The sequence below is a fragment of the Stenella coeruleoalba genome, assembly GCF_951394435.1.
Source record: "Stenella coeruleoalba genome assembly, contig: scaffold_118, whole genome shotgun sequence".
NCBI lineage: Eukaryota > Metazoa > Chordata > Mammalia > Artiodactyla > Delphinidae > Stenella > Stenella coeruleoalba.
The window spans coordinates 335,866-362,978 of record NW_027646071.1 but is presented as its reverse complement, the minus strand read 5'-3'; the positions used below and the strand labels follow the sequence as shown (position 1 = coordinate 362,978).

Below are 27,113 nucleotides of genomic sequence, written 5' to 3'. Positions count from 1 at the left end.
ACCTGACTAGTAAGAGACCCTTTGAAGTCATATTGCATGGTACCCATTACACGGGTCTCAACTCTCCAGGTTTAAGGTATTCTTCCTTCAGCTAAAACATGCATGTGGAACCCAAGTATGATCAACCATGTGAACGGGAGACGTGTTCAAATATGTCTCAGTTTTCCTCCCCTGGTACTCGGGTGCAACATTCCAGACGCTTTACTAACACTCTCCCCACTTGGAGAGTCAGCGCCTTTAACCTCCTGTTTGGCCCAGTTTGCAATTTCTGCGGAAGATGAACAGGAATAGCGAGAACCAATGAGAGGCTAGCTGGAGGTGTCTGGACGGGCAAATTTAACTCTCATTTCCCACCAGGAAGAGGAAATAACCAAAGGCTCAGCGTGCCGTACCGGAACCAGATTAGGGCCTGAAGCCATCCTGCGGTGTTGCGGCCAGCTCAAAAGAAAGCGAGTTGAAGAAAGGAGCTCAGGGGCACTGTAATTCACAAACCTGCAGAGTTATAAATGACAGCTATCGTCCAAAAATAGACTGAAGTAAGGCTGCCAAGAGGACTTGAAAGCGGGGCAGAATTGCAGGAAACCGATTTCAGGAGGTAGACTGGAATTGCATTGAAAGCATAGGAAAAGAGGCAGAACGTCCACAATGATGCACTTGGCCAAAAAGGGCGTATGCGTTTTTTCCTGAATATATTCAGGAAAAAACGCATACGCCCTTTTTGGCCAACCAAGCAAGCTTGCAAAGGAAATCTGCACTACAATGAAGTCTCACTTCCCCCCGGTCAAAAGGGCCATCTGAAAAAAGTGTAAAATCCAGAAAGGCAGGACAGGCCATGGAGAACTGGGAGCCTTGTTATGCTGAAGGGCGGGATGTAAATTGCCAACAACCACTCGGGAGAAGTGTATGGTGTTTCCTGAAACATCTAAAAAACAAAGCAACAGAACCTAGGGCACTTCCACTTATGGTCCTATAGCTTAGGGAAATTAAAATCAAAAAGACACAGCCACCCCAAAGTTTGGAACGGCTCTGTTTACAAGAACCTCATTTACAGTACAAGTTCAACATCGCAGAAAGTGAAAAATGGATAAAGAAGTTGTGGTATTTACTTACAATGCAGTATCACTCAGCAATGAAATCTGTGTCATCAGGCCCTTAGCAGCACAATGAGTGGATTCAGGTATGATGATTCTAACTGAAATAAGTCACACAGAAAATGAAACTTCATAAGATATCAGTAATACACGGAATGTAAACTTGGCTACACAGGAACTGAATTACAGAACAGAACAGGGTCTCAAATTTAGAAAAACAACTTATGCTTGCTTAAGGGTAAAGGTGAGTTGGGGTGCTGCATAAAACCAGAGATTGAAATGAGCACAGATAAAGTTCCTTAAGCCAAATATGGAATAGACAAGAGCTACTCCTTGCTCAACGAAATGGACTCAACACCGCATATTAAACGCCTAAGAATGTACCTGACTTGTAAGTATCTTAAAACCTATGGATTGCTATGTCTCCAAAAGAGAATCAAGCATGTGTACAGGGGCATAAACGCAGCAGTGATAGGATTGGAGAGGTTCGGTGAGCAAATGAAGACCCTTTGAAGTCATATTGCATGGTACCCATTCCACGGGTTTCAACTACCCAGGTTTAAGGTATTCTTCCTTCAGCTAAAACATGCATGTGGAACCTAGAGTATGATCAACCATGTGATCAGGAGACGTGTTCAAATATGTCTCAGTTTTCCTCCCCTGGTACTCGGGTGCAACATTCCAGACGCTTTACTAACACTCTCCCCACTTGGAGAGTCAGCGCCTTTAACCTCCTGTTTGGCACAGTTTGCAATTTCTGCGGAAGATGAACAGGAATAGCGAGAACCAATGAGAGGCTAGCTGGAGGTGTCTGGACGGGCAAATTTAACTCTCATTTCCCACCAGGAAGAGGAAATAACGAAAGGCTCAGCGTGCCGTACCGGAACCAGATTGGGGCCTGAAGCCATCCTGCGGTGTTGCGGCCAGCTCAAAAGAAAGCGAGTTGAAGAAAGGAGCTCAGGGGCACTGTAATTCACAAACCTGCAGAGTTATAAATGACAGCTATCGTCCAAAAATAGACTGAAGTAAGGCTGCCAAGAGGACTTGAAAGCGGGGCAGAATTGCAGGAAACCGATTTCAGGAGGTAGACTGGAATTGCATTGAAAGCATAGGAAAAGAGGCAGAACGTCCACAATGATGCACTTGGCCAAAAAGGGCATATGCGTTTTTTCCTGAATATATTCAGGAAAAAACGCATACGCCCTTTTTGGCCAACCAAGCAAGCTTGCAAAGGAAATCTGCACTACAATGAAGTCTCACTTCCCCCTGGTCAAAAGGGCCATCTGAAAAAAGTGTAAAATCCAGAAAGGCAGGACAGGCCATGGAGAACTGGGAGCCTTGTTATGCTGATGGGCGGGATGTAAATTGCCAACAACCACTCGGGAGAAGTGTATGGTGTTTCCTGAAACATCTAAAAAACAAAGCAACAGAGCCTAGGGCACTTCCACTTATGGTCCTATAGCTTAGGGAAATTAAAATCAAAAAGACACAGCCACCCCAAAGTTTGGGACGCCTCTGTTTACAAGAACCTCGTTTACAGTACAAGTTCAACATCGCAGAAAGTGAAAAATGGATAAAGAAGTTGTGGTATTTACTTACAAAGCAATATCACTCAGCAATGAAATCTGTGTCATCAGGCCCTTAGCAGCACAATGAGTGGACTCAGGTATGATGATTCTAACTGAAGTAAGTCACACAGAAAAAGAAACATCATAAGATATCAGTAATACACGGAATGTAAACTTGGCTACACAGGAACTGAATTACAGAACAGAACAGGGTCTCAAATTTAGAAAACCAACTTATGCTTGCTTAAGGGTAAAGGTGAGTTGGGATGCTGCATAAAACCAGAGATTGAAATGAGCACAGATAAAGTTCCTTAAGTCAAATATGGAATAGACAAGAGCTACTCCTTGCTCAACGAAATGGACTCAACACCGCATATTAAACGCCTAAGAATGTACCTGACTAGTAAGTATCTTAAAACCTATGGATTGCTATGTCTCCGAAAGAGAATCAAGCATGTGTACAGGGGCATAAACGCAGCAGTGATAGGATTGGAGAGGTTCGGTGAGCAAATGAAGACCCTTTGAAGTCATATTGCATGGTACCCATTACACGGGTCTTAACTCTCTAGGTTTAAGGTATTCTTCCTTCAGCTAAAACATGCATGTGGAACCCAAGTATGATCAACCATGTGAACGGGAGACGTGTTCAAATATGTCTCAGTTTTCCTCCCCTGGTACTCGGGTGCAACATTCCAGACGCTTTACTAACACTCTCCCCACTTGGAGAGTCAGCGCCTTTAACCTCCTGTTTGGCCCAGTTTGCAATTTCTGCGGAAGATGAACAGGAATAGCGAGAACCAATGAGAGACTAGCTGGAGGTGTCTGGACGGGCAAATTTAACTCTCATTTCCCACCAGGAAGAGGAAATAACCAAAGGCTCAGCATGCCATGCCGGAACCAGATTAGGGCCTGAAGCTATCCTGCGGTGTTGCGGCCAGGTCACAAGAAAGCAAGTTGAAGAAAGGAGCTCAGGGGCACTGTAATTCACAAACCTGCAGAGTTATAAATGACAGCTATCGTCCAAAAATAGACTGAAGTAAGGCTGCCAAGAGGACTTGAAAGCGGGGCAGAATTGCAGGAAACCGATTTCAGGAGGTAGACTGGAATTGCATTGAAAGCATAGGAAAAGAGGCAGAACGTCCACAATGATGCACTTGGCCAAAAAGGGCGTATGCGTTTTTTCCTGAATATATTCAGGAAAAAACGCATACGCCCTTTTTGGCCAACCAAGCAAGCTTGCAAAGGAAATCTGCACTACAATGAAGTCTCACTTCCCCCCGGTCAAAAGGGCCATCTGAAAAAAGTGTAAAATCCAGAAAGGCAGGACAGGCCATGGAGAACTGGGAGCCTTGTTATGCTGATGGGCGGGATGTAAATTGCCAACAACCACTCGGGAGAAGTGTATGGTGTTTCCTGAAACATCTAAAAAACAAAGCAACAGACCCTAGGGCACTTCCACTTATGGTCCTATAGCTTAGGGAAATTAAAATCAAAAAGACACAGCCACCCCAAATTTTGGGACGCCTCCGTTTACAAGAACCTCGTTTACCGTACAAGTTCAATATCACAGAAAGTGAAAAATGGATAAAGAACTTGTGGTACTTACGTACAATGCAGTATCACTCAGCAATGAAATCTATGTCATCAGGCCCGTAGCAGCATAATGAGTGGATTCAGGTACGATGATTCTAACTGAAATAAGTCACACAGAAAAAGAAACATCATAAGATATCCCTAATACACGGAATGTAAACTTGGCTACAGAGGAACTGCATTCCAAAACAGAACAGTGTCTCAAATTTAGAAAACCAACTTATGCTTGCTTAAGGGTAAAGGTGAGTTGGGGTGCTGCATAAAACCAGAGATTAAAATGAAGACAGATAAAGTTCCTTAAGCCAAATATGGAATAGACAAGAGCTACTCCTGGCTCAACGAAATGGACTCAACACCGCACATTAAACGCCTAAGAATGTACCTGACTAGTAAGTATCTTAAAACCTATGGATTGCTATGTCTCCGAAAGAGAATCAAGCATGTGTACAGGGGCATAAACGCAGCAGTGATAGGATTGGAGAGGTTCGGTGAGCAAATGAAGACCCTTTGAAGTCATATTGCATGGTACCCATTACACGGGTCTCAACTCTCCAGGTTTAAGGTATTCTTCCTTCAGCTAAAATATGCATGTGGATCCCAGAGTATGATCAACCATGTGATCGGGAGACGTGTTCAAATATGTCTCAGTTTTCCTCCCCTGGTACTCGGGTGCAACATTCCAGACGCTTTACTAACACTCTCCCCACTTGGAGAGTCAGCGTCTTTAACCTCCTGTTTGGCACAGTTTGCAATTTCTGCGGAAGATGAACAGGAATAGCGAGAACCAATGAGAGGCTAGCTGGAGGTGTCTGGACGGGCAAATTTAACTCTCATTTCCCAACAGGAAGAGGAAATAACCAAAGGCTCAGCGTGCCGTACCGGAACCAGGTTAGGGCCTGAAGCCATCCTGCGGTGTTGCGGCCAGCTCAAAAGAAAGCGAGTTGAAGAAAGGAGCTCAGGGGCACTGTAATTCACAAACCTGCAGAGTTATAAATGACAGCTGTCGTCCAAAAATAGACTGAAGTAAGGCTGCCAAGAGGACTTGAAAGCGGGGCAGAATTGCAGGAAACCGATTTCAGGAGGTAGACTGGAATTGCATTGAAAGCATAGGAAAAGAGGCAGAACGTCCACAATGATGCACTTGGCCAAAAAGGGCGTATGCGTTTTTTCCTGAATATATTCAGGAAAAAACGCATACGCCCTTTTTGGCCAACCAAGCAAGCTTGCAAAGGAAATCTGCACTACAATGAAGTCTCACTTCCCCCCGGTCAAAAGGGCCATCTGAAAAAAGTGTAAAATCCAGAAAGGCAGGACAGGCCATGGAGAACTGGGAGCCTTGTTATGCTGATGGGCGGGATGTAAATTGCCAACAACCACTCGGGAGAAGTGTATGGTGTTTCCTGAAACATCTAAAAAACAAAGCAACAGAACCTAGGGCACTTCCACTTATGGTCCTATAGCTTAGGGAAATTAAAATCAAAAAGACACAGCCACCCCAAAGTTTGGAACGGCTCTGTTTACAAGAACCTCGTTTACAGTACAAGTTCAACATCGCAGAAAGTGAAAAATGGATAAAGAAGTTGTGGTATTTACTTACAAAGCAATATCACTCAGCAATGAAATCTGTGTCATCAGGCCCTTAGCAGCACAATGAGTGGATTCAGGTATGATGATTCTAACTGAAATAAGTCACACAGAAAAAGAAACATCATAAGATATCAGTAATACACGGAATGTAAACTTGGCTACACAGGAACTGAATTACAGAACAGAACAGGGTCTCAAATTTAGAAAACCAACTTATTCTTGCTTAAGAGTAAAGGTGAGTTGGGGTGCTGCATAAAACCAGAGATTGAAATGAGCACAGATAAAGTTCCTTAAGCCAAATATGGAATAGACAAGAGCTACTCCTTGCTCAACGAAATGGACTCAACACCCCATATTAAACGCCTAAGAATGTACCTGACTAGTAAGTATCTTAAAACCTATGGATTGCTATGTCTCCAAAAGAGAATCAAGCGTGTGTACAGGGGCATAAACGCAGCAGTGATAGGATTGGAGAGGTTTGGTGAGCAAATGAAGACCCTTTGAAGTCATATTGCATGGTACCCATTCCACGGGTTTCAACTACCCAGGTTTTAGGTATTCTTCCTTCAGCTAAAACATGCATGTGGAACCCGGAGTATGATCAACCATGTGATCGGGAGACGTGTTCAAATATGTCTCAGTTTTCCTCCCCTGGTACTCGGGTGCAACATTCCAGACGCTTTACTAACACTCTCCCCACTTGGAGAGTCAGCGCCTTTAACCTCCTGTTTGGCCCAGTTTGCAATTTCTGCGGAAGATGAACAGGAATAGCGAGAACCAATGAGAGGCTAGCTGGAGGTGTTTGGACGGGCAAATTTAACTCTCATTTCCCACCAGGAAGAGGAAATAACCAAAGGCTCAGCGTGCCGTACCGGAACCAGATTAGGGCCTGAAGCCATCCTGCGGTGTTGCGGCCAGGTCACAAGAAAGCGAGTTGAAGAAAGGAGCTCAGGGGCACTGTAATTCACAAACCTGCAGAGTTATAAATGACAGCTATCGTCCAAAAATAGACTGAAGTAAGGCTGCCAAGAGGACTTGAAAGCGGGGCAGAATTGCAGGAAACCGATTTCAGGAGGTAGACTGGAATTGCATTGAAAGCATAGGAAAAGAGGCAGAACGTCCACAATGATGCACTTGGCCAAAAAGGGCGTATGCGTTTTTTCCTGAATATATTCAGGAAAAAACGCATACGCCCTTTTTGGCCAACCAAGCAAGCTTGCAAAGGAAATCTGCACTACAATGAAGTCTCACTTCCCCCCGGTCAAAAGGGCCATCTGAAAAAAGTGTAAAATCCAGAAAGGCAGGACAGGCCATGGAGAACTGGGAGCCTTGTTATGCTGATGGGCGGGATGTAAATTGCCAACAACCACTCGGGAGAAGTGTATGGTGTTTCCTGAAACATCTAAAAAACAAAGCAACAGAGCCTAGGGCACTTCCACTTATGGTCCTATAGCTTAGGGAAATTAAAATCAAAAAGACACAGCCACCCCAAAGTTTGGGACGCCTCTGTTTACAAGAACCTCCTTTACAGTACAAGTTCAACATCGCAGAAAGTGAAAAATGGATAAAGAACTTGTGGTACTTACGTACAATGCAGTATCACTCAGCAATGAAATCTATGTCATCAGGCCCGTAGCAGCATAATGAGTAGATTCAGGTACGATGATTCTAACTGATATAAGTCACACAGAAAAAGAAACATCATAAGATATCACTAATACACGGAATGTAAACTTGGCTACACAGGAACTGAATTCCAAAACAGAACAGGTTCTCAAGTTTAGAAAACCAACTTATGCTTGCTTAAGGGGAAAGGTGAGTTGGGTTGCTGCATAAAACCAGAGATTGAAATGAGCACAGATAAAGTTCCTTAAGCCAAATATGGAATAGACAAGAGCTACTCCTTGCTCAACGAAATGGACTCAACACCGCATATTAAACGCCTAAGAATGTACCTGACTAGTAAGTATCTTAAAACCTATGGATTGCTATGTCTCTGAAAGAGAATCAAGCATGTGTACAGGGGCATAAACGCAGCAGTGATAGGATTGGAGAGGTTCGGTGAGCAAATGAAGACCCTTTGAAGTCATATTGCATGGTACCCATTCCACGGGTTTCAACTACCCAGGTTTTAGGTATTCTTCCTTCAGCTAAAACATGCATGTGGATCCCAGAGTATGATCAACCATGTGATCGGGAGACGTGTTCAAATATGTCTCAGTTTTCCTCCCCTGGTACTCGGGTGCAACATTCCAGACGCTTTACTAACACTCTCCCCACTTGGAGAGTCAGCGCCTTTAACCTCCTGTTTCGCACAGTTTGCAATTTCTGCGGAAGATGAACAGGAATAGCGAGAACCAATGAGAGACTAGCTGGAGGTGTCTGGACGGGCAAATTTAACTCTCATTTCCCACCAGGAAGAGGAATTAACCAAAGGCTCAGCGTGCCGTGCCAGAACCAGATTAGGGCCTGAAGACATCCTGCGGTGTTGCGGCCAGGTCACAAGAAAGCGAGTTGAAGAAAGGAGCTCAGGGGCACTGTAATTCACAAACCTGCAGAGTTATAAATGACAGCTATCGTCCAAAAATAGACTGAAGTAAGGCTGCCAAGAGGACTTGAAAGCGGGGCAGAATTGCAGGAAACCGATTTCAGGAGGTAGACTGGAATTGCATTGAAAGCATAGGAAAAGAGGCAGAACGTCCACAATGATGCACTTGGCCAAAAAGGGCGTATGCGTTTTTTCCTGAATATATTCAGGAAAAAACGCATACGCCCTTTTTGGCCAACCAAGCAAGCTTGCAAAGGAAATCTGCACTACAATGAAGTCTCACTTCCCCCCGGTCAAAAGGGCCATCTGAAAAAAGTGTAAAATCCAGAAAGGCAGGACAGGCCATGGAGAACTGGGAGCCTTGTTATGCTGATGGGCGGGATGTAAATTGCCAACAACCACTCGGGAGAAGTGTATGGTGTTTCCTGAAACATCTAAAAAACAAAGCAACAGAGCCTAGGACACTTCCACTTATGGTCCTATAGCTTAGGGAAATTAAAATCAAAAAGACACAGCCACCCCAAAGTTTGGGACGCCTCCGTTTACAAGAACCTCGTTTACCGTACAAGTTCAATATCACAGAAAGTGAAAAATGGATAAAGAACTTGTGGTACTTACGTACAATGCAGTATCACTCAGCAATGAAATCTATGTCATCAGGCCCGTAGCAGCATAATGAGTGGATTCAGGTACGATGATTCTAACTGAAATAAGTCACACAGAAAAAGAAACATCATAAGATATCACTAATACACGGAATGTAAACTTGGCTACACAGGAACTGCATTCCAAAAGAGAACAGGGTCTCAAATTTAGAAAACCAACTTATGCTTGCTTAAGGGTAAAGGTGAGTTGGGGTGCTGCATAAAACCAGAGATTGAAATGAGCACAGATAAAGTTCCTTAAGCCAAATATGGAATAGACAAGAGCTACTCCTTGCTCAACGAAATGGACTCAACACTGCATATTAAACGCCTAAGAATGTACCTGACTAGTAAGTATCTTAAAACCTATGGATTGCTATGTCTCCAAAAGAGAATCAAGCGTGTGTTCAGGGACATAAACGCAGCAGTGATAGGATTGGAGAGGTTTGGTGAGCAAATGAAGACCCTTTGAAGTCATATTGCATGGTACCCATTCCACGGGTTTCAACTACCAAGGTTTTAGGTATTCTTCCTTCAGCTAAAACATGCATGTGGAACCCGGAGTATGATCAACCATGTGATCGGGAGACGTGTTCAAATATGTCTCAGTTTTCCTCCCCTGGTACTCGGGTGCAACATTCCAGATGCTTTACTAACACTCTCCCCACTTGGAGAGTCAGCGCCTTTAACCTCCTGTTTGGCACAGTTTGCAATTTCTGCGGAAGATGAACAGGAATAGCGAGAACCAATGAGAGGCTAGCTGGAGGTGTCTGGACGGGCAAATTTAACTCTCATTTCCCAACATGAAGAGGTAATAACCAAAGGCTCAGCATGCCGTACCGGAACCAGCTTAGGGCCTGAAGCCATCCTGCGGTGTTGCGGCCAGCTCAAAAGAAAGCGAGTTGAAGAAAGGAGCTCAGGGGCACTGTAATTCACAAACCTGCAGAGTTATAAATGACAGCTATCGTCCAAAAATAGACTGAAGTAAGGCTGCCAAGAGGACTTGAAAGCGGGGCAGAATTGCAGGAAACCGATTTCAGGAGGTAGACTGGAATTGCATTGAAAGCATAGGAAAAGAGGCAGAACGTCCACAATGATGCACTTGGCCAAAAAGGGCGTATGCGTTTTTTCCTGAATATATTCAGGAAAAAACGCATACGCCCTTTTTGGCCAACCAAGCAAGCTTGCAAAGGAAATCTGCACTACAATGAAGTCTCACTTCCCCCCGGTCAAAAGGGCCATCTGAAAAAAGTGTAAAATCCAGAAAGGCAGGACAGGCCATGGAGAACTGGGAGCCTTGTTATGCTGATGGGCGGGTTGTAAATTGCCAACAACCACTCGGGAGAAGTGTATGGTGTTTCCTGAAACATCTAAAAAACAAAGCAACAGAACCTAGGGCACTTCCACTTATGGTCCTATAGCTTAGGGAAATTAAAATCAAAAAGACACAGCCACCCCAAAGTTTGGAACGGCTCTGTTTACAAGAACCTCGTTTACAGTACAAGTTCAACATCGCAGAAAGTGAAAAATGGATAAAGAAGTTGTGGTATTTCCTTACAAAGCAATATCACTCAGAAATGAAATCTGTGTCATCAGGCCCTTAGCAGCACAATGAGTGGATTCAGGTATGATGATTCTAACTGAAATAAGTCACACAGAAAAAGAAACATCATAAGATATCAGTAATACACGGAATGTAAACTTGGCTACACAGGAACTGAATTACAGAACAGAACAGGGTCTCAAATTTAGAAAACCAACTTATTCTTGCTTAAGGGTAAAGGTGAGTTGGGGTGCTGCATAAAACCAGAGATTGAAATGAGCACAGATAAAGTTCCTTAAGCCAAATATGGAATAGACAAGAGCTACTCCTTGCTCAACGAAATGGACTCAACACCCCATATTAAACGCCTAAGAATGTACCTGACTAGTAAGTATCTTAAAACCTATGGATTGCTATGTCTCCGAAAGAGAATCAAGCATGTGTACAGGGGCATACACGCAGCAGTGATAGGATTGGAGAGGTTCGGTGAGCAAATGAAGAACCTTTGAAGTCATATTGCATGGTACCCATTCCACGGGTTTCAACTACCCAGGTTTAAGGTATTCTTCCTTCAGCTAAAACATGCATGTGGAACCTAGACTATGATCAACAATGTGATCAGGAGACGTGTTCAAATATGTCTCAGTTTTCCACCCCTGGTACTCGGGTGCAACATTCCAGACGCTTTACTAACACTCTCCCCACTTGGAGAGTCAGCGCCTTTAACCTCCTGTTTGGCCCAGTTTGCAATTTCTGCGGAAGATGAACAGGAATAGCGAGAACCAATGAGAGGCTAGCTGGAGGTGTCTGGACGGGCAAATTTAACTCTCATTTCCCACCAGGAGGAGGAAATAACCAAAGGCTCAGCGTGCCGTGCTGGAACCAGATTAGGGCCTGAAGCCATCCTGCGGTGTTGCGGCCAGGTCACAAGAAAGCGAGTTGAAGAAAGGAGCTCAGGGGCACTGTAATTCACAAACCTGCAGAGTTATAAATGACAGCTATCGTCCAAAAATAGACTGAAGTAAGGCTGCCAAGAGGACTTGAAAGCGGGGCAGAATTGCAGGAAACCGATTTCAGGAGGTAGACTGGAATTGCATTGAAAGCATAGGAAAAGAGGCAGAACGTCCACAATGATGCACTTGGCCAAAAAGGGCGTATGCGTTTTTTCCTGAATATATTCAGGAAAAAACGCATACGCCATTTTTGGCCAACCAAGCAAGCTTGCAAAGGAAATCTGCACTTCAATGAAGTCTCACTTCCCCCCGGTCAAAAGGGCCATCTGAAAAAAGTGTAAAATCCAGAAAGGCAACAGGCCATTGAGAACTGGGAGCCTTGTTATGCTGATGGGCGGGATGTAAATTGCCAACAGACACTTGGGAGAAGTGTATGGTGTTTCCTGAAACATCTAAGAAACAAAGCAACAGAACCTAGGGCACTTCCACTTATGGTCTTATAGCTTAGGGAAATTACAATCAAAAAGACACAGCCACCCCAAAGTTTGGGACGCCTCTGTTTACAAGAACCTCGTTTACAGTACAAGTTCAACATCGCAGAAAGTGAAAAATGGATAAAGAACTTGTGGTATTTACTTACAAAGCAATATCACTCAGCAATGAAATCTATGTCATCAGGCCCGTAGCAGCATAATGAGTGGATTCAGGTACGATGATTCTAACTGAAATAAGTCACACAGAAAAAGAAACATCATAAGATATCAGTAATACACGGAATGTAAACTTGGCTACACAGGAACTGAATTACAGAACAGAACAGGGTCTCAAATTTAGAAAACCAACTTATGCTTGCTTAAGGGTAAGGGTGAGTTGGGGTGCTGCATAAAACCAGAGATTGAAATGAGCACAGATAAAGTTCCTTAAGTCAAATATAGAATAGACAAGAGCTACTCCTTGCTCAACGAAATGGACTCAACACCGCATATTAAACGCCTAAGAATGTACCTGACTAGTAAGTATCGTAAAACCTATGGATTGCTATGTCTCCAAAAGAGAATCAAGCATGTGTACAGGGGCATAAACGCAGCAGTGATAGGATTAGAGAGGTTCGGTTAGCAAATGAAGACCCTTTGAAGTCATATTGCATGGTACCCATTCCACGGGTCTCAACTCTCCAGGTTTAAGGTATTCTTCCTTCAGCTAAAACATGCATGTGGAACCCAAGTATGATCAACCATGTGAACGGGAGACGTGTTCAAATATGTCTCAGTTTTCCTCCCCTGGTACTCGGGTGCAACATTCCAGACGCTTTACTAACACTCTCCCCACTTGGAGAGTCAGCGCGTTTAACCTCCTGTTTGGCCCAGTTTGCAATTTCTGCGGAAGATGAACAGGAATAGCGAGAACCAATGAGAGACTAGCTGGAGGTGTCTGGACGGGCAAATTTAACTCTCATTTCCCACCAGGAATAGGAAATAACCAAAGGCTCAGTGTGCCGGGCCGGAACCAGAATAGGGCCTGAAGCCATCCTGCGGTGTTGCGGCCAGCTCAAAAGAAAGCGAGTTGAAGAAAGGAGCTCAGGGGCACTGTAATTCACAAACCTGCAGAGTTATAAATGACAGCTATCGTCCAAAAATAGACTGAAGTAAGGCTGCCAAGAGGACTTGAAAGCGGGGCAGAATTGCAGGAAACCGATTTCAGGAGGTAGACTGCAATTGCATTGAAAGCATAGGAAAAGAGGCAGAACGTCCACAATGATGCACTTGGCCAAAAAGGGCGTATGCGTTTTTTCCTGAATATATTCAGGAAAAAACGCATACGCCCTTTTTGGCCAACCAAGCAAGCTTGCAAAGGAAATCTGCACTACAATGAAGTCTCACTTACCCCCGGTCAAAAGGGCCATCTGAAAAAAGTGTAAAATCCAGAAAGGCAGGACAGGCCATGGAGAACTGGGAGCCTTGTTATGCTGATGGGCGGGATGTAAATTGCCAACAACCACTCGGGAGAAGTGTATGGTGTTTCCTGAAACATCTAAAAAACAAAGCAACAGAACCTAGGGCACTTCCACTTATGGTCCTATAGCTTAGGGAATTTAAAATCAAAAAGACACAGCCACCCCAAAGTTTGGAACGGCTCTGTTTACAAGAACCTCGTTTACAGTACAAGTTCAACATCGCAGAAAGTGAAAAATGGATAAAGAAGTTGTGGTATTTACTTACAAAGCAATATCACTCAGCAATGAAATCTGTGTCATCAGGCCCTTAGCAGCACAATGAGTGGATTCAGGTATGATCATTCTAACTGAAATAAGTCACACAGAAAAAGAAACATCATAAGATATCAGTAATACACGGAATGGAAACTTGGCTACACAGGAACTGAATTACAGAACAGAACAGGGTCTCAAATTTAGAAAAACAACTTATGCTTGCTTAAGGGGAAAGGTGAGTTGGGGTGCTGCATAAAACCAGAGATTGCAATGAGCACAGATAAAGTTCCTTAAGCCAAATATGGAATAGACAAGAGCTACTCCTTGCTCAAAGAAATGGACTCAACACCGCATATTAAACGCCTAAGAATGTACCTGACTTGTAAGTATCTTAAAACCTATGGATTGCTATGTCTCCAAAAGAGAATCAAGCATGTGTACAGGGGCATAAACGCAGCAGTGATAGGATTGGAGAGGTTCGGTGAGCAAATGAAGACCCTTTGAAGTCATATTGCATGGTACCCATTCCACGGGTTTCAACTACCCAGGTTTAAGGTATTCTTCCTTCAGCTAAAACATGCATGTGGAAACTAGAGTATGATCAACCATGTGATCGGGAGACGTGTTCAAATATGTCTCAGTTTTCGTACCCTGGTACTCGGGTGCAACATTCCAGACGCTTTACTAACACTCTCCCTACTTGGAGAGTCAGTCCCTTTAACCTCCTGTTTGGCCCAGTTTGCAATTTCTGCGGAAGATGAACAGGAATAGCGAGAACCAATGGAGACTAGCTGGAGGTGTCTGGACGGGCAAATTTAACTCTCATTTCCTACCAGAAAGAGGAATTAACCAAAGGCTCAGCGTGCCATGCCAGAACCAGATTAGGGCCTGAAGCCATCCTGTGGTCTTGCGGCCAGCTCAAAAGAAAGCGAGTTGAAGAAAGGAGCTCAGGGGCACTGTAATTCACAAACCTGCAGAGTTATAAATGACAGCTATCGTCCAAAAATAGACTGAAGTAAGGCTGCCAAGAGGACTTGAAAGCGGGGCAGCATTGCAGGAAACCGATTTCAGGAGGTAGACTGGAATTGCATTGAAAGCATAGGAAAAGAGGCAGAACGTCCACAATGATGCACTTGGCCAAAAAGGGCGTATGCGTTTTTTCCTGAATATATTCAGGAAAAAACGCATACGCCCTTTTTGGCCAACCAAGCAAGCTTGCAAAGGAAATCTGCACTACAATGAAGTCTCACTTCCCCCCGGTCAAAAGGGCCATCTGAAAAAAGTGTAAAATCCAGAAAGGCAGGACAGGCCATGGAGAACTGGGAGCCTTGTTATGCTGATGGGCGGGATGTAAATTGCCAACAACCACTCGGGAGAAGTGTATGGTGTTTCCTGAAACATCTAAAAAACAAAGCAACAGAACCTAGGGCACTTCCACTTATGGTCCTATAGCTTAGGGAATTTAAAATCAAAAAGACACAGCCACCCCAAAGTTTGGAACGGCTCTGTTTACAAGAACCTCGTTTACAGTACAAGTTCAACATCGCAGAAAGTGAAAAATGGATAAAGAAGTTGTGGTATTTACTTACAAAGCAATATCACTCAGCAATGAAATCTGTGTCATCAGGCCCTTAGCAGCACAATGAGTGGATTCAGGTATGATGATTCTAACTGAAGTAAGTCACACAGAAAAAGAAACATCATAAGATATCAGTAATACACGGAATGTAAACTTGGCTACACAGGAACTGAAGTACAGAACAGAACAGGGTCTCAAATTTAGAAAAACAACTTATGCTTGCTTAAGGGTAAAGGTGAGTTGGGGTGCTGCATAAAACCAGAGATTGAAATGAGCACAGATAAAGTTCCTTAAGCCAAATATGGAATAGACAAGAGCTACTCCTTGCTCAACGAAATGGACTCAACACCGCATATTAAACACCTAAGAATGTACCTGACTTGTAAGTATCTTAAAACCTATGGATTGCTATGTCTCCAAAAGAGAATCAAGCATGTGTAAAGGGGCATAAACGCAGCAGTGATAGGATTGGAGAGGTTCGGTGAGCAAATGAAGACCCTTTGAAGTCATATTGCATGGTACCCATTCCACGGGTTTCAACTACCCAGGTTAAAGGTATTCTTCCTTCAGCTAAAACATGCATGTGGAACCTAGAGTATGATCAACCATGTGATCGGGAGACGTGTTCAAATATGTCTCAGTTTTCGTACCCTGGTACTCGGGTGCAACATTCCAGACGCTTTACTAACACTCTCCCTACTTGGAGAGTCAGTGCCTTTAACCTCCTGTTTGCCCCAGTTTGCAATTTCTGCGGAAGATGAACAGGAATAGCGAGAACCAATGAGAGACTAGCTGGAGGTGTCTGGACGGGCAAATTTAACTCTCATTTCCCACCAGGAAGAGGAATTAACCAAAGGCTCAGGGTGCCGTGCCGGAACCAGATTAGGGCCTGAAGCCATCCTGCGGTGTTGCGGCCAGCACACAAGAAAGCGAGTTGAAGAAAGGAGCTCAGGGGCACTGTAATTCACAAACCTGCAGAGTTATAAATGACAGCTATCGTCCAAAAATAGACTGAAGTAAGGCTGCCAAGAGGACTTGAAAGCGGGGCAGAATTGCAGGAAACCGATTTCAGGAGGTAGACTGGAATTGCATTGAAAGCATAGGAAAAGAGGCAGAACGTCCACAATGATGCACTTGGCCAAAAAGAGCGTATGCGTTTTTTCCTGAATATATTCAGGAAAAAACGCATACGCCCTTTTTGGCCAACCAAGCAAGCTTGCAAAGAAATCTGCACTACAATGATGTCTCACTTCCGCCCGGTCAAAAGGGCCATCTGAAAAAAGTGTAAAATCCAGAAAGGCAGGACAGGCCATGGAGAACTGGGAGCCTTGTTATGCTGATGGGCGGGATGTAAATTGCCAACAACCACTCGGGAGAAGTGTATGGTGTTTCCTGAAACATCTAAAAAACAAAGCAACAGAGCCTAGGGCACTGCCACTTATGGTCCTATAACTTAGGGAAATTAAAATCAAAAAGACACAGCCACCCCAAAGTTTGGAACGGCTCTGTTTACAAGAACCTCGTTTACAGTACAAGTTCATCATCGCAGAAAGTGAAAAATGGATAAAGAAGTTGTGGTACTTACGTACAATGCAGTATGACTCAGCAATGAAATCTGTGTCATCAGGCCCGTAGCAGCATAATGAGTAGATTCAGGTATGATGATTCTAACTGAAATAAGTCACACAGAAAAAGAAACATCATAAGATATCAGTAATACACGGAATGGAAACTTGGCTACACAGGAACTGAATTACAGAACAGAACAGGGTCTCAAATTTAGAAAACCAACTTATGCTTGCTTAAGGGTAAAGGTGAGTTGGGGTGCTGCATAAAACCAGAGATTGAAATGAGCACAGATAAAGTTCCTTAAGTCAAATATGGAATAGACAAGAGCTACTCTTGCTCAACGAAATGGACTCAACACCCCATATTAAACGCCTAAGAATGTACCTGACTAGTAAGTATCGTAAAACCTATGGATTGCTATGTCTCCAAAAGAGATCAAGCATGTGTACAGGGGCATAAACGCAGCAGTGATAGGATTGGAGAGGTTCGGTGAGCAAATGAAGACCCTTTGAAGTCATATTTCATTGTACCCATTACACGGGTCTCAACTCTACAGGTTTAAGGTATTCTTCCTTCAGCTAAAACATGCATGTGGAACCCAAGTATGATCAACCATGTGAACGGGAGACGTGTTCAAATATGTCTCAGTTTTCCTCCCCTGGTACTCGGGTGCAACATTCCAGACGCTTTACTAACACTCTCCCCACTTGGAGAGTCAGCGCCTTTAACCTCCTGTTTGGCCCAGTTTGCAATTTCTGCGGAAGATGAACAGGAATAGCGAGAACCAATGAGAGGCTAGCTGGAGGTGTCTGGACGGGCAAATTTAACTCTCATTTCCCACCAGGAAGAGGAAATAATCAAAGACTCAGCGTGCCGTACCGGAACCAGATTAGGGCCTGAAGCCATCCTGCGGTGTTGCGGCCAGCTCAAAAGAAAGCGAGTTGAAGAAAGGAGCTCAGGGGCACTGTAATTCACAAACCTGCAGAGTTATAAATGACAGCTATCGTCCAAAAATAGACTGAAGTAAGGCTGCCAAGAGGACTTGAAAGCGGGGCAGAATTGCAGGAAACCGATTTCAGGAGGTAGACTGGAATTGCATTGAAAGCATAGGAAAAGAGGCAGAACGTCCACAATGATGCACTTGGCCAAAAAGGGCGTATGCGTTTTTTCCTGAATATATTCAGGAAAAAACGCATACGCCCTTTTTGGCCAACCAAGCAAGCTTGCAAAGGAAATCTGCACTACAATGAAGTCTCACTTCCCCCCGGTCAAAAGGGCCATCTGAAAAAAGTGTAAAATCCAGAAAGGCAGGACAGGCCATGGAGAACTGGGAGCCTTGTTATGCTGATGGGCGGGATGTAAATTGCCAACAACCACTCGGGAGAAGTGTATGGTGTTTCCTGAAACATCTAAAAAACAAAGCAACAGAACCTAGGGCACTTCCACTTATGGTCCTATAGCTTAGGGAAATTAAAATCAAAAAGACACAGCCACCCCAAAGTTTGGGACGCCTCTGTTTACAAGAACCTCGTTTACAGTACAAGTTCAACATCGCAGAAAGTGAAAAATGGATAAAGAAGTTGTGGTATTTACTTACAAAGCAATATCACTCAGCAATGAAATCTATGTCATCAGGCCCTTAGCATCACAATGAGTGGATTCAGGTATGATGATTCTAACTGAAATAAGTCACACAGAAAAAGAAACATCATAAGATATCAGTAATACACGGAATGTAAACTTGTCTACACAGGAACTGAATTACAGAACAGAACAGGGTCTCAAATTTACAAAACCAACTTATGCTTGCTTAAGGGTAAAGGTGAGTTGGGGTGCTGCATAAAACCAGAGATTGAAATGAGCACAGATAAAGTTCCTTAAGTCAAATATGGAATAGACAAGAGCTACTCCTTGCTCAACGAAATGGACTCAACACCGCATATTAAATGCCTAAAATGTACCTGACTAGTAAGTATCGTAAAACCTATGGATTGCTATGTCTCCAAAAGAGAATCAAGCATGTGTACAGGGGCATAAACGCAGCAGTGATAGGATTGGAGAGGTTCGGTGAGCAAATGAAGACCCTTTGAAGTCATATTGCATGGTACCCATTACACGGGTCTCAACTCTCCAGGTTTAAGGTATTCTTCCTTCAGCTAAAACATGCATGTGGAACCCAAGTATGATCAACCATGTGAACGGGAGACGTGTTCAAATATGTCTCAGTTTTCCTCCCCTGGTACTCGGGTGCAACATTCCAGACGCTTTACTAACACTCTCCCCACTTGGAGAGTCAGCCCCTTTAACCTCCTGTTTGGCCCAGTTTGCAATTTCTGCGGAAGATGAACAGGAATAGCGAGAACCAATGAGAGGCTAGCTGGAGGTGTCTGGACGGACAAATGTAACTCTCATTTCCCACCAGGAAGAGGAAATAACCAAAGGCTTAGCGTGCCATGCCGGAACCAGATTAGGGCCTGAAGCCATCCTGCGGTGTTGCGGCCAGGTCACAAGAAAGCGAGTTGAAGAAAGGAGCTCAGGGGCACTGTAATTCACAAACCTGCAGAGTTATAAATGACAGCTATCGTCCAAAAATAGACTGAAGTAAGGCTGCCAAGAGGACTTGAAAGCGGGGCAGAATTGCAGGAAACCGATTTCAGGAGGTAGACTGGAATTGCATTGAAAGCATAGGAAAAGAGGCAGAACGTCCACAATGATGCACTTGGCCAAAAAGGGCGTATGCGTTTTTTCCTGAATATATTCAGGAAAAAACGCATACGCCCTTTTTGGCCAACCAAGCAAGCTTGCAAAGGAAATCTGCACTACAATGAAGTCTCACTTCCCCCCGGTCAAAAGGGCCATCTGAAAAAAGTGTAAAATCCAGAAAGGCAACAGGCCATTGAGAACTGGGAGCCTTGTTATGCTGATGGGCGGGATGTAAATTGCCAACAGACACTTGGGAAAAGTGTATGGTGTTTCCTGAGACATCTAAAAAACAAAGCAACAGAGCCTAGGGCACTTCCACTTATGGTCCTATAGCTTAGGGAAATTAAAATCAAAAAGACACAGCCACCCCAAAGTTTGGAACGGCTTTGTTTACAAGAACCTCGTTTACAGTACAAGTTCAACATCGCAGAAAGTGAAAAATGGATAAAGAAGTTGTGGTATTCACTTACAAAGCAATATCACTCAGCAATGAAATCTATGTCATCAGGCCCTTAGCATCACAATGAGTGGATTCAGGTATGATGATTCTAACTGAAATAAGTCACACAGAAAAAGAAACATCATAAGATATCAGTAATACACGGAATGTAAACTTGGCTACACAGGAACTGAATTACAGAACAGAACAGGGTCTCAAATTTAGAAAACCAACTTATGCTTGCTTAAGGGTAAAGGTGAGTTGGGGTGCTGCATAAAACCAGAGATTGAAATGAGCACAGATAAACTTCCTTAAGTCAAATATGGAATAGACAAGAGCTACTCCTTGCTCAACGAAATGGACTCAACACCGCATATTAAACGCCTAAGAATGTACCTGACTAGTAAGTATCTTAAAACCTATGGATTGCTATGTCTCTGAAAGAGAATCAAGCATGTGTACAGGGGCATAAACGCAGCAGTGATAGGATTGGAGAGGTTCGGTGAGCAAATGAAGACCCTTTGAAGTCATATTGCATGGTACCCATTACACGGGTCTTAACTCTCCAGGTTTAAGGTATTCTTCCTTCAGCTAAAACATGCATGTGGAACCCAAGTATGATCAACCATGTGAACGGGAGACGTGTTCAAATATGTCTCAGTTTTCCTCCCCTGGTACTCGGGTGCAACATTCCAGACGCTTTACTAACACTCTCCCCACTTGGAGAGTCAGCGCCTTTAACCTCCTGTTTGGCCCAGTTTGCAATTTCTGCGGAAGATGAACAGGAATAGCGAGAACCAATGAGAGACTAGCTGGAGGTGTCTGGACGGGCAAATTTAACTCTCATTTCGCACCAGGAGGAGGAAATAACCAAAGGCTCAGCGTGCCGTGCCGGAACCAGATTAGGGCCTGAAGCCATCCTGCGGTGTTGCGGCCAGGTCACAAGAAAGCAAGTTGAAGAAAGGAGCTCAGGGACACTGTAATTCACAAACCTGCAGAGTTATAAATGACAGCTATCGTCCAAAAATAGACTGAAGTAAGGCTGCCAAGAGGACTTGAAAGCGGGGCAGAATTGCAGGAAACCGATTTCAGGAGGTAGACTGGAATTGCATTGAAAGCATAGGAAAAGAGGCAGAACGTCCACAATGATGCACTTGGCCAAAAAGGGCGTATGCGTTTTTTCCTGAATATATTCAGGAAAAAACGCATACGCCCTTTTTGGCCAACCAAGCAAGCTTGCAAAGGAAATCTGCACTACAATGAAGTCTCACTTCCCCCCGGTCAAAAGGGCCATCTGAAAAAAGTGTAAAATCCAGAAAGGCAGGACAGGCCATGGAGAACTGGGAGCCTTGTTATGCTGATGGGCGGGATGTAAATTGCCAAGAGGCACTCGGGAGAAGTGTATGGTGTTTCCTGAAACATCTAAAAAACAAAGCAACAGAGCCAAGGGCACTTCCACTTATGGTCCTATAGCTTAGGGAAATTAAAATAAAAAAGACACAGCCACCCCAAAGTTTGGAACGGCTCTGTTTACAAGAACCTCATTTACAGTACAAGTTCAACATCGCAGAAAGTGAAAAATGGATAAAGAAGTTGTGGTATTTACTTACAAAGCAATATCACTCAGCAATGAAATCTGTGTCATCAGGCCCTTAGCAGCACAATGAGTGGATTCAGGTATGATGATTCTAACTGAAATAAGTCACACAGAAAAAGAAACATCATAACATATCAGTAATACACGGAATGTAAACTTGGTTACACAGGAACTGAATTACAGAACAGAACAGGGTCTCAAATTTAGAAAACCAACTTATGCTTGCTTAAGGGTAAAGGTGAGTTGGGGTGCTGCATAAAACCAGAGATTGAAATGAGCACAGATAAAGTTCCTTAAGTCAAATATGGAATAGACAAGAGCTACTCCTTGCTCAACGAAATGGACTCAACACCGCATATTAAACGCCTAAGAATGTACCTGACTAGTAAGTATCTTAAAACCTATGGATTGCTATGTCTCTGAAAGAGAATCAAGCATGTGTACAGGGGCATAAACGCAGCAGTGATAGGATTGGAGAGGTTCGGTGAGCAAATGAAGACCCTTTGAAGTCATATTGCATGGTACCCATTACACGGGTCTTAACTCTCCAGGTTTAAGGTATTCTTCCTTCAGCTAAAACATGCATGTGGAACCCAAGTATGATCAAACATGTGAACGGGAGACGTGTTCAAATATGTCTCAGTTTTCCTCCCCTGGTACTCGGGTGCAACATTCCAGACGCTTTACTAACACTCTCCCCACTTGGAGAGTCAGCGCCTTTAACCTCCTGTTTGGCCCAGTTTGCAATTTCTGCGGAAGATGAACAGGAATAGCGAGAACCAATGAGAGACTAGCTGGAGGTGTCTGGACGGGCAAATTTAACTCTCATTTCCCACCAGGAAGAGGAAATAACCAAAGGCTCAGCGTGCCGTGCCGGAACCAGATTAGGGCCTGAAGCCATCCTGCGGTGATGCGGCCAGCTCACAAGAAAGCAAGTTGAAGAAAGGAGCTCAGGGGCACTGTAATTCACAAACCTGCAGAGTTATAAATGACAGCTATCGTCCAAAAATAGACTGAAGTATGGCTGCCAAGAGGACTTGAAAGCGGGGCAGAATTGCAGGAAACCGATTTCAGGAGGTAGACTGGAATTGCATTGAAAGCATAGGAAAAGAGGCAGAACGTCCACAATGATGCACTTGGCCAAAAAGGGCGTATGCGTTTTTTCCTGAATATATTCAGGAAAAAACGCATACGCCCTTTTTGGCCAACAAAACAAGCTTGCAAAGGAAATCTGCACTACAATGAAGTCTCACTTCCCCCCGGTCAAAAGGGCCATCTGAAAAAAGTGTAAAATCCAGAAAGGCAGGACAGGCCATGGAGAACTGGGAGACTTGTTATGCTGAAGGGCGGGATGTAAATTGCCAACAGACACTCGGGAGAAGTGTATGGTGTTTCCTGAAACATCTAAAAAACAATGCAACAGAACCTAGGGCACTTCCACTTATGGTCCTATAGCTTAGGGAAATTAAAATCAAAAAGACACAGCCACCCCAAAGTTTGGAACGGCTCTGTTTACAAGAACCTCGTTTACAGTACAAGTTCAACATCGCAGAAAGTGAAAAATGGATAAAGAAGTTGTGGTATTTACTTACAAAGCAATATCACTCAGCAATGAAATCTGTGTCATCAGGCCCTTAGCAGCACAATGAGTGGATTCAGGTATGATGATTCTAACTGAAATAAGTCACACAGAAAAAGAAACATCATAACATATCAGTAATACACGGAATGTAAACTTGGCTACACAGGAACTGAATTACAGAACAGAACAGGGTCTCAAATTTAGAAAACCAACTTATGCTTGCTTAAGGGTAAAGGTGAGTTGGGGTGCTGCATAAAACCAGAGATTGAAATGAGCACAGATAAAGTTCCTTAAGTCAAATATGGAATAGACAAGAGCTACTCCTTGCTCAACGAAATGGACTCAACACCGCATATTAAATGCCTAAGAATGTACCTGACTAGTAAGTATCGTAAAACCTATGGATTGCTATGTCTCCGAAAGAGAATCAAGCATGAGTACAGGGGCATAAACGCAGCAGTGATAGGATTGGAGAGGTTCGGTGAGCAAATGAAGACCCTTTGAAGTCATATTGCATGGTACCCATTACACGGGTCTTAACTCTCCAGGTTTAAGGTATTCTTCCTTCAGCTAAAACATGCATGTGGAACCCAAGTATGATCAACCATGTGAACGGGAGACGTGTTCAAATATGTCTCAGTTTTCCTCCCCTGGTACTCGGGTGCAACATTCCAGACGCTTTACTAACACTCTCCCAACTTGGAGAGTCAGCGCCTTTAACCTCCTGTTTGGCCCAGTTTGCAATTTCTGCGCAAGATGAACAGGAATAGCGAGAACCAATGAGAGACTAGCTGGAGGTGTCTGGACGGGCAAATTTAACTCTCATTTCCCACCAGGAAGAGGAAATAACCAAAGGCTCAGCGTGCCGTGCCGGAACCAGATTAGGGCCTGAAGCCATCCTGCGGTGTTTCCGCCAGCTCACAAGAAAGCAAGTTGAAGAAAGGAGCTCAGGGGCACTGTAATTCACAAACCTGCAGAGTTATAAATGACAGCTATCGTCCAAAAATAGACTGAAGTAAGGCTGCCAAGAGGACTTGAAAGCGGGGCAGAATTGCAGGAAACCGATTTCAGGAGGTAGACTGGAATTGCATTGAAAGCATAGGAAAAGAGGCAGAACGTCCACAATGATGCACTTGGCCAAAAAGGGCGTATGCGTTTTTTCCTGAATATATTCAGGAAAAAACGCATACGCCCTTTTTGGCCAACCAAGCAAGCTTGCAAAGGAAATCTGCACTACAATGAAGTCTCACTTCCCCCCGGTCAAAAGGGCCATCTGAAAAAAGTGTAAAATCCAGAAAGGCAGGACAGGCCATGGAGAACTGGGAGCCTTGTTATGCTGATGGGCGGGATGTAAATTGCCAACAGACACTCGGGAGAAGTGTATGGTGTTTCCTGAAACATCTAAAAAACAAAGCAACAGAGCCTAGGGTACTTCCACTTATGGTTCTATAGCTTAGGGAAATTAAAATCAAAAAGACACAGCCACCCCAAAGTTTGGGACGCCTCTGTTTACAAGAACCTCGTTTACAGTACAAGTTCAACATCGCAGAAAGTGAAAAATGGATAAAGAAGTTGTGGTATTTACTTACAAAGCAATATCACTCAGCAATGAAATCTATGTCATCAGGCCCTTAGCATCACAATGAGTGGATTCAGGTATGATGATTCTAACTGAAATAAGTCACACAGAAAAAGAAACATCATAAGATATCAGTAATACACGGAATGTAAACTTGGCTACACAGGAACTGAATTACAGAACAGAACAGGGTCTCAAATTCAGAAAACCAACTTATGCTTGCTTAAGGGTAAAGGTGAGTTGGGGTGCTGCATAAAACCAGAGATTGAAATGAGCACAGATAAAGTTCCTTAAGTCAAATATGGAATAGACAAGAGCTACTCCTTGCTCAACGAAATGGACTCAACACCCCATATTAAACGCCTAAGAATGTACCTGACTAGTAAGTATCTTAAAACCTATGGATTGCTATGTCTCCGAAAGAGAATCAAGCATGTGTACAGGGGCATAAACGCAGCAGTGATAGGATTGGAGAGGTTCGGTGAGCAAATGAAGACCCTTTGAAGTCATATTGCATGGTACCCATTCCACGGGTTTCAACTACCCAGGTTTAAGGTATTCTTCCTTCAGCTAAAACATGCATGTGGAACCCAAGTATGATCAACCATGTGATCAGGATACGTGTTCAAATATGTCTCAGTTTTCCTCCCCTGGTACTCGGGTGCAACATTCCAGATGCTTTACTAACACTCTCCCCACTTGGAGAGTCAGTCCCTTTAACCGCCTGTTTGGCCCAGTTTGCAATTTCTGCGGAAGATGAACAGGAATAGCGAGAACCAATGAGAGACTAGCGGGAGGTGTCTGGACGGGCAAATTTAACTCTCATTTCCCACCAGGAAGAGGAAATAACCAAAGGCTCAGCGAGCCGTTGCGGAACCAGATTAGGACCTGAAGCCATCCTGCGGTGTTGCGGCCAGGTCACAAGAAAGCGAGTTGAAGAAAGGAGCTCAGGGGCACTGTAATTCACAAACCTGCAGAGTTATAAATGACAGCTATCGTCCAAAAATAGACTGAAGTAAGGCTGCCAAGAGGACTTGAAAGCGGGGCAGAATTGCAGGAAACCGATTTCAGGAGGTAGACTGGAATTGCATTGAAAGCATAGGAAAAGAGGCAGAACGTCCACAATGATGCACTTGGCCAAAAAGGGCGTATGCGTTTTTTCCTGAATATATTCAGGAAAAAACGCATACGCCCTTTTTGGCCAACCAAGCAAGCTTGCAAAGGAAATCTGCACTACAATGAAGTCTCACTTCCCCCCGGTCAAAAGTGCCATCTGAAAAAAGTGTAAAATCCAGAAAGGCAACAGGCCATTGAGAACTGGGAGCCTTGTTATGCTGATGGGCGGGATGTAAATTGCCAACAGACACTTGGGAGAAGTGTATGGTGTTTCCTGAAACATCTAAAAAACAAAGCAACAGAGCCTAGGGCACTTCCACTTATGGTCCTATAGCTTAGGGAAATTAAAATCAAAAAGACACAGCCACCCCAAAGTTTGGAACGGCTCTGTTTACAAGAACCTCGTTTACAGTACAAGTTCAACATCGCAGAAAGTGAAAAATGGATAAAGAAGTTGTGGTATTCACTTACAAAGCAATATCACTCAGCAATGAAATCTATGTCATCAGGCCCTTAGCAGCACAATGAGTGGATTCAGGTATGATGATTCTAACTGAAATAAGTCACACAGAAAAAGAAACATCATAAGATATCAGTAATACACGGAATGTAAACTTGGCTACACAGGAACTGAATTACAGAACAGAACAGGGTCTCAAATTTAGAAAACCAACTTATGCTTGCTTAAGGGGAAAGGTGAGTTGGGGTGCTGCATAAAACCAGAGATTGAAATGAGCACAGATAAACTTCCTTAAGTCAAATATGGAATAGACAAGAGCTACTCCTTGCTCAACGAAATGGACTCAACACCGCATATTAAACGCCTAAGAATGTACCTGACTAGTAAGTATCTTAAAACCTATGGATTGCTATGTCTCCGAAAGAGAATCAAGCATGTGTACAGGGGCATAAACGCAGCAGTGATAGGATTGGAGAGGTTCGGTGAGCAAATGAAGACCCTTTGAAGTCATATTGCATGGTACCCATTACACGGGTCTCAACTCTCCAGGTTTAAGGTATTCTTCCTTCAGCTAAAACATGCATGTGGAACCCAAGTATGATCAACCATGTGAACGGGAGACGTGTTCAAATATGTCTCAGTTTTCCTCCCCTGGTACTCGGGTGCAACATTCCAGACGCTTTACTAACACTCTCCCCACTTGGAGAGTCAGCGCCTTTAACCTCCTGTTTGGCCCAGTTTGCAATTTCTGCG

General features: G+C 43.8%; 1 long non-coding RNA gene across 39 annotated transcripts in view; it reads right to left on the bottom strand.

Moving 5' to 3' along the window:
- LOC307181360 overlaps positions 1-27,113 on the bottom strand; it is a 968,012-nt gene that overhangs the window by 614,738 nt on the left and 326,161 nt on the right. The window contains exon 1 of one of the 39 annotated variants that reach the window (XR_013826560.1): positions 16,901-16,925. The exons of the other annotated variants lie outside the window; for them this stretch is intronic. This is a non-coding gene — a long non-coding RNA (uncharacterized lncRNA). Of the gene's footprint in view, positions 1-16,900; positions 16,926-27,113 lie in introns of those variants that run through there. 39 annotated transcript variants of the gene reach the window in all.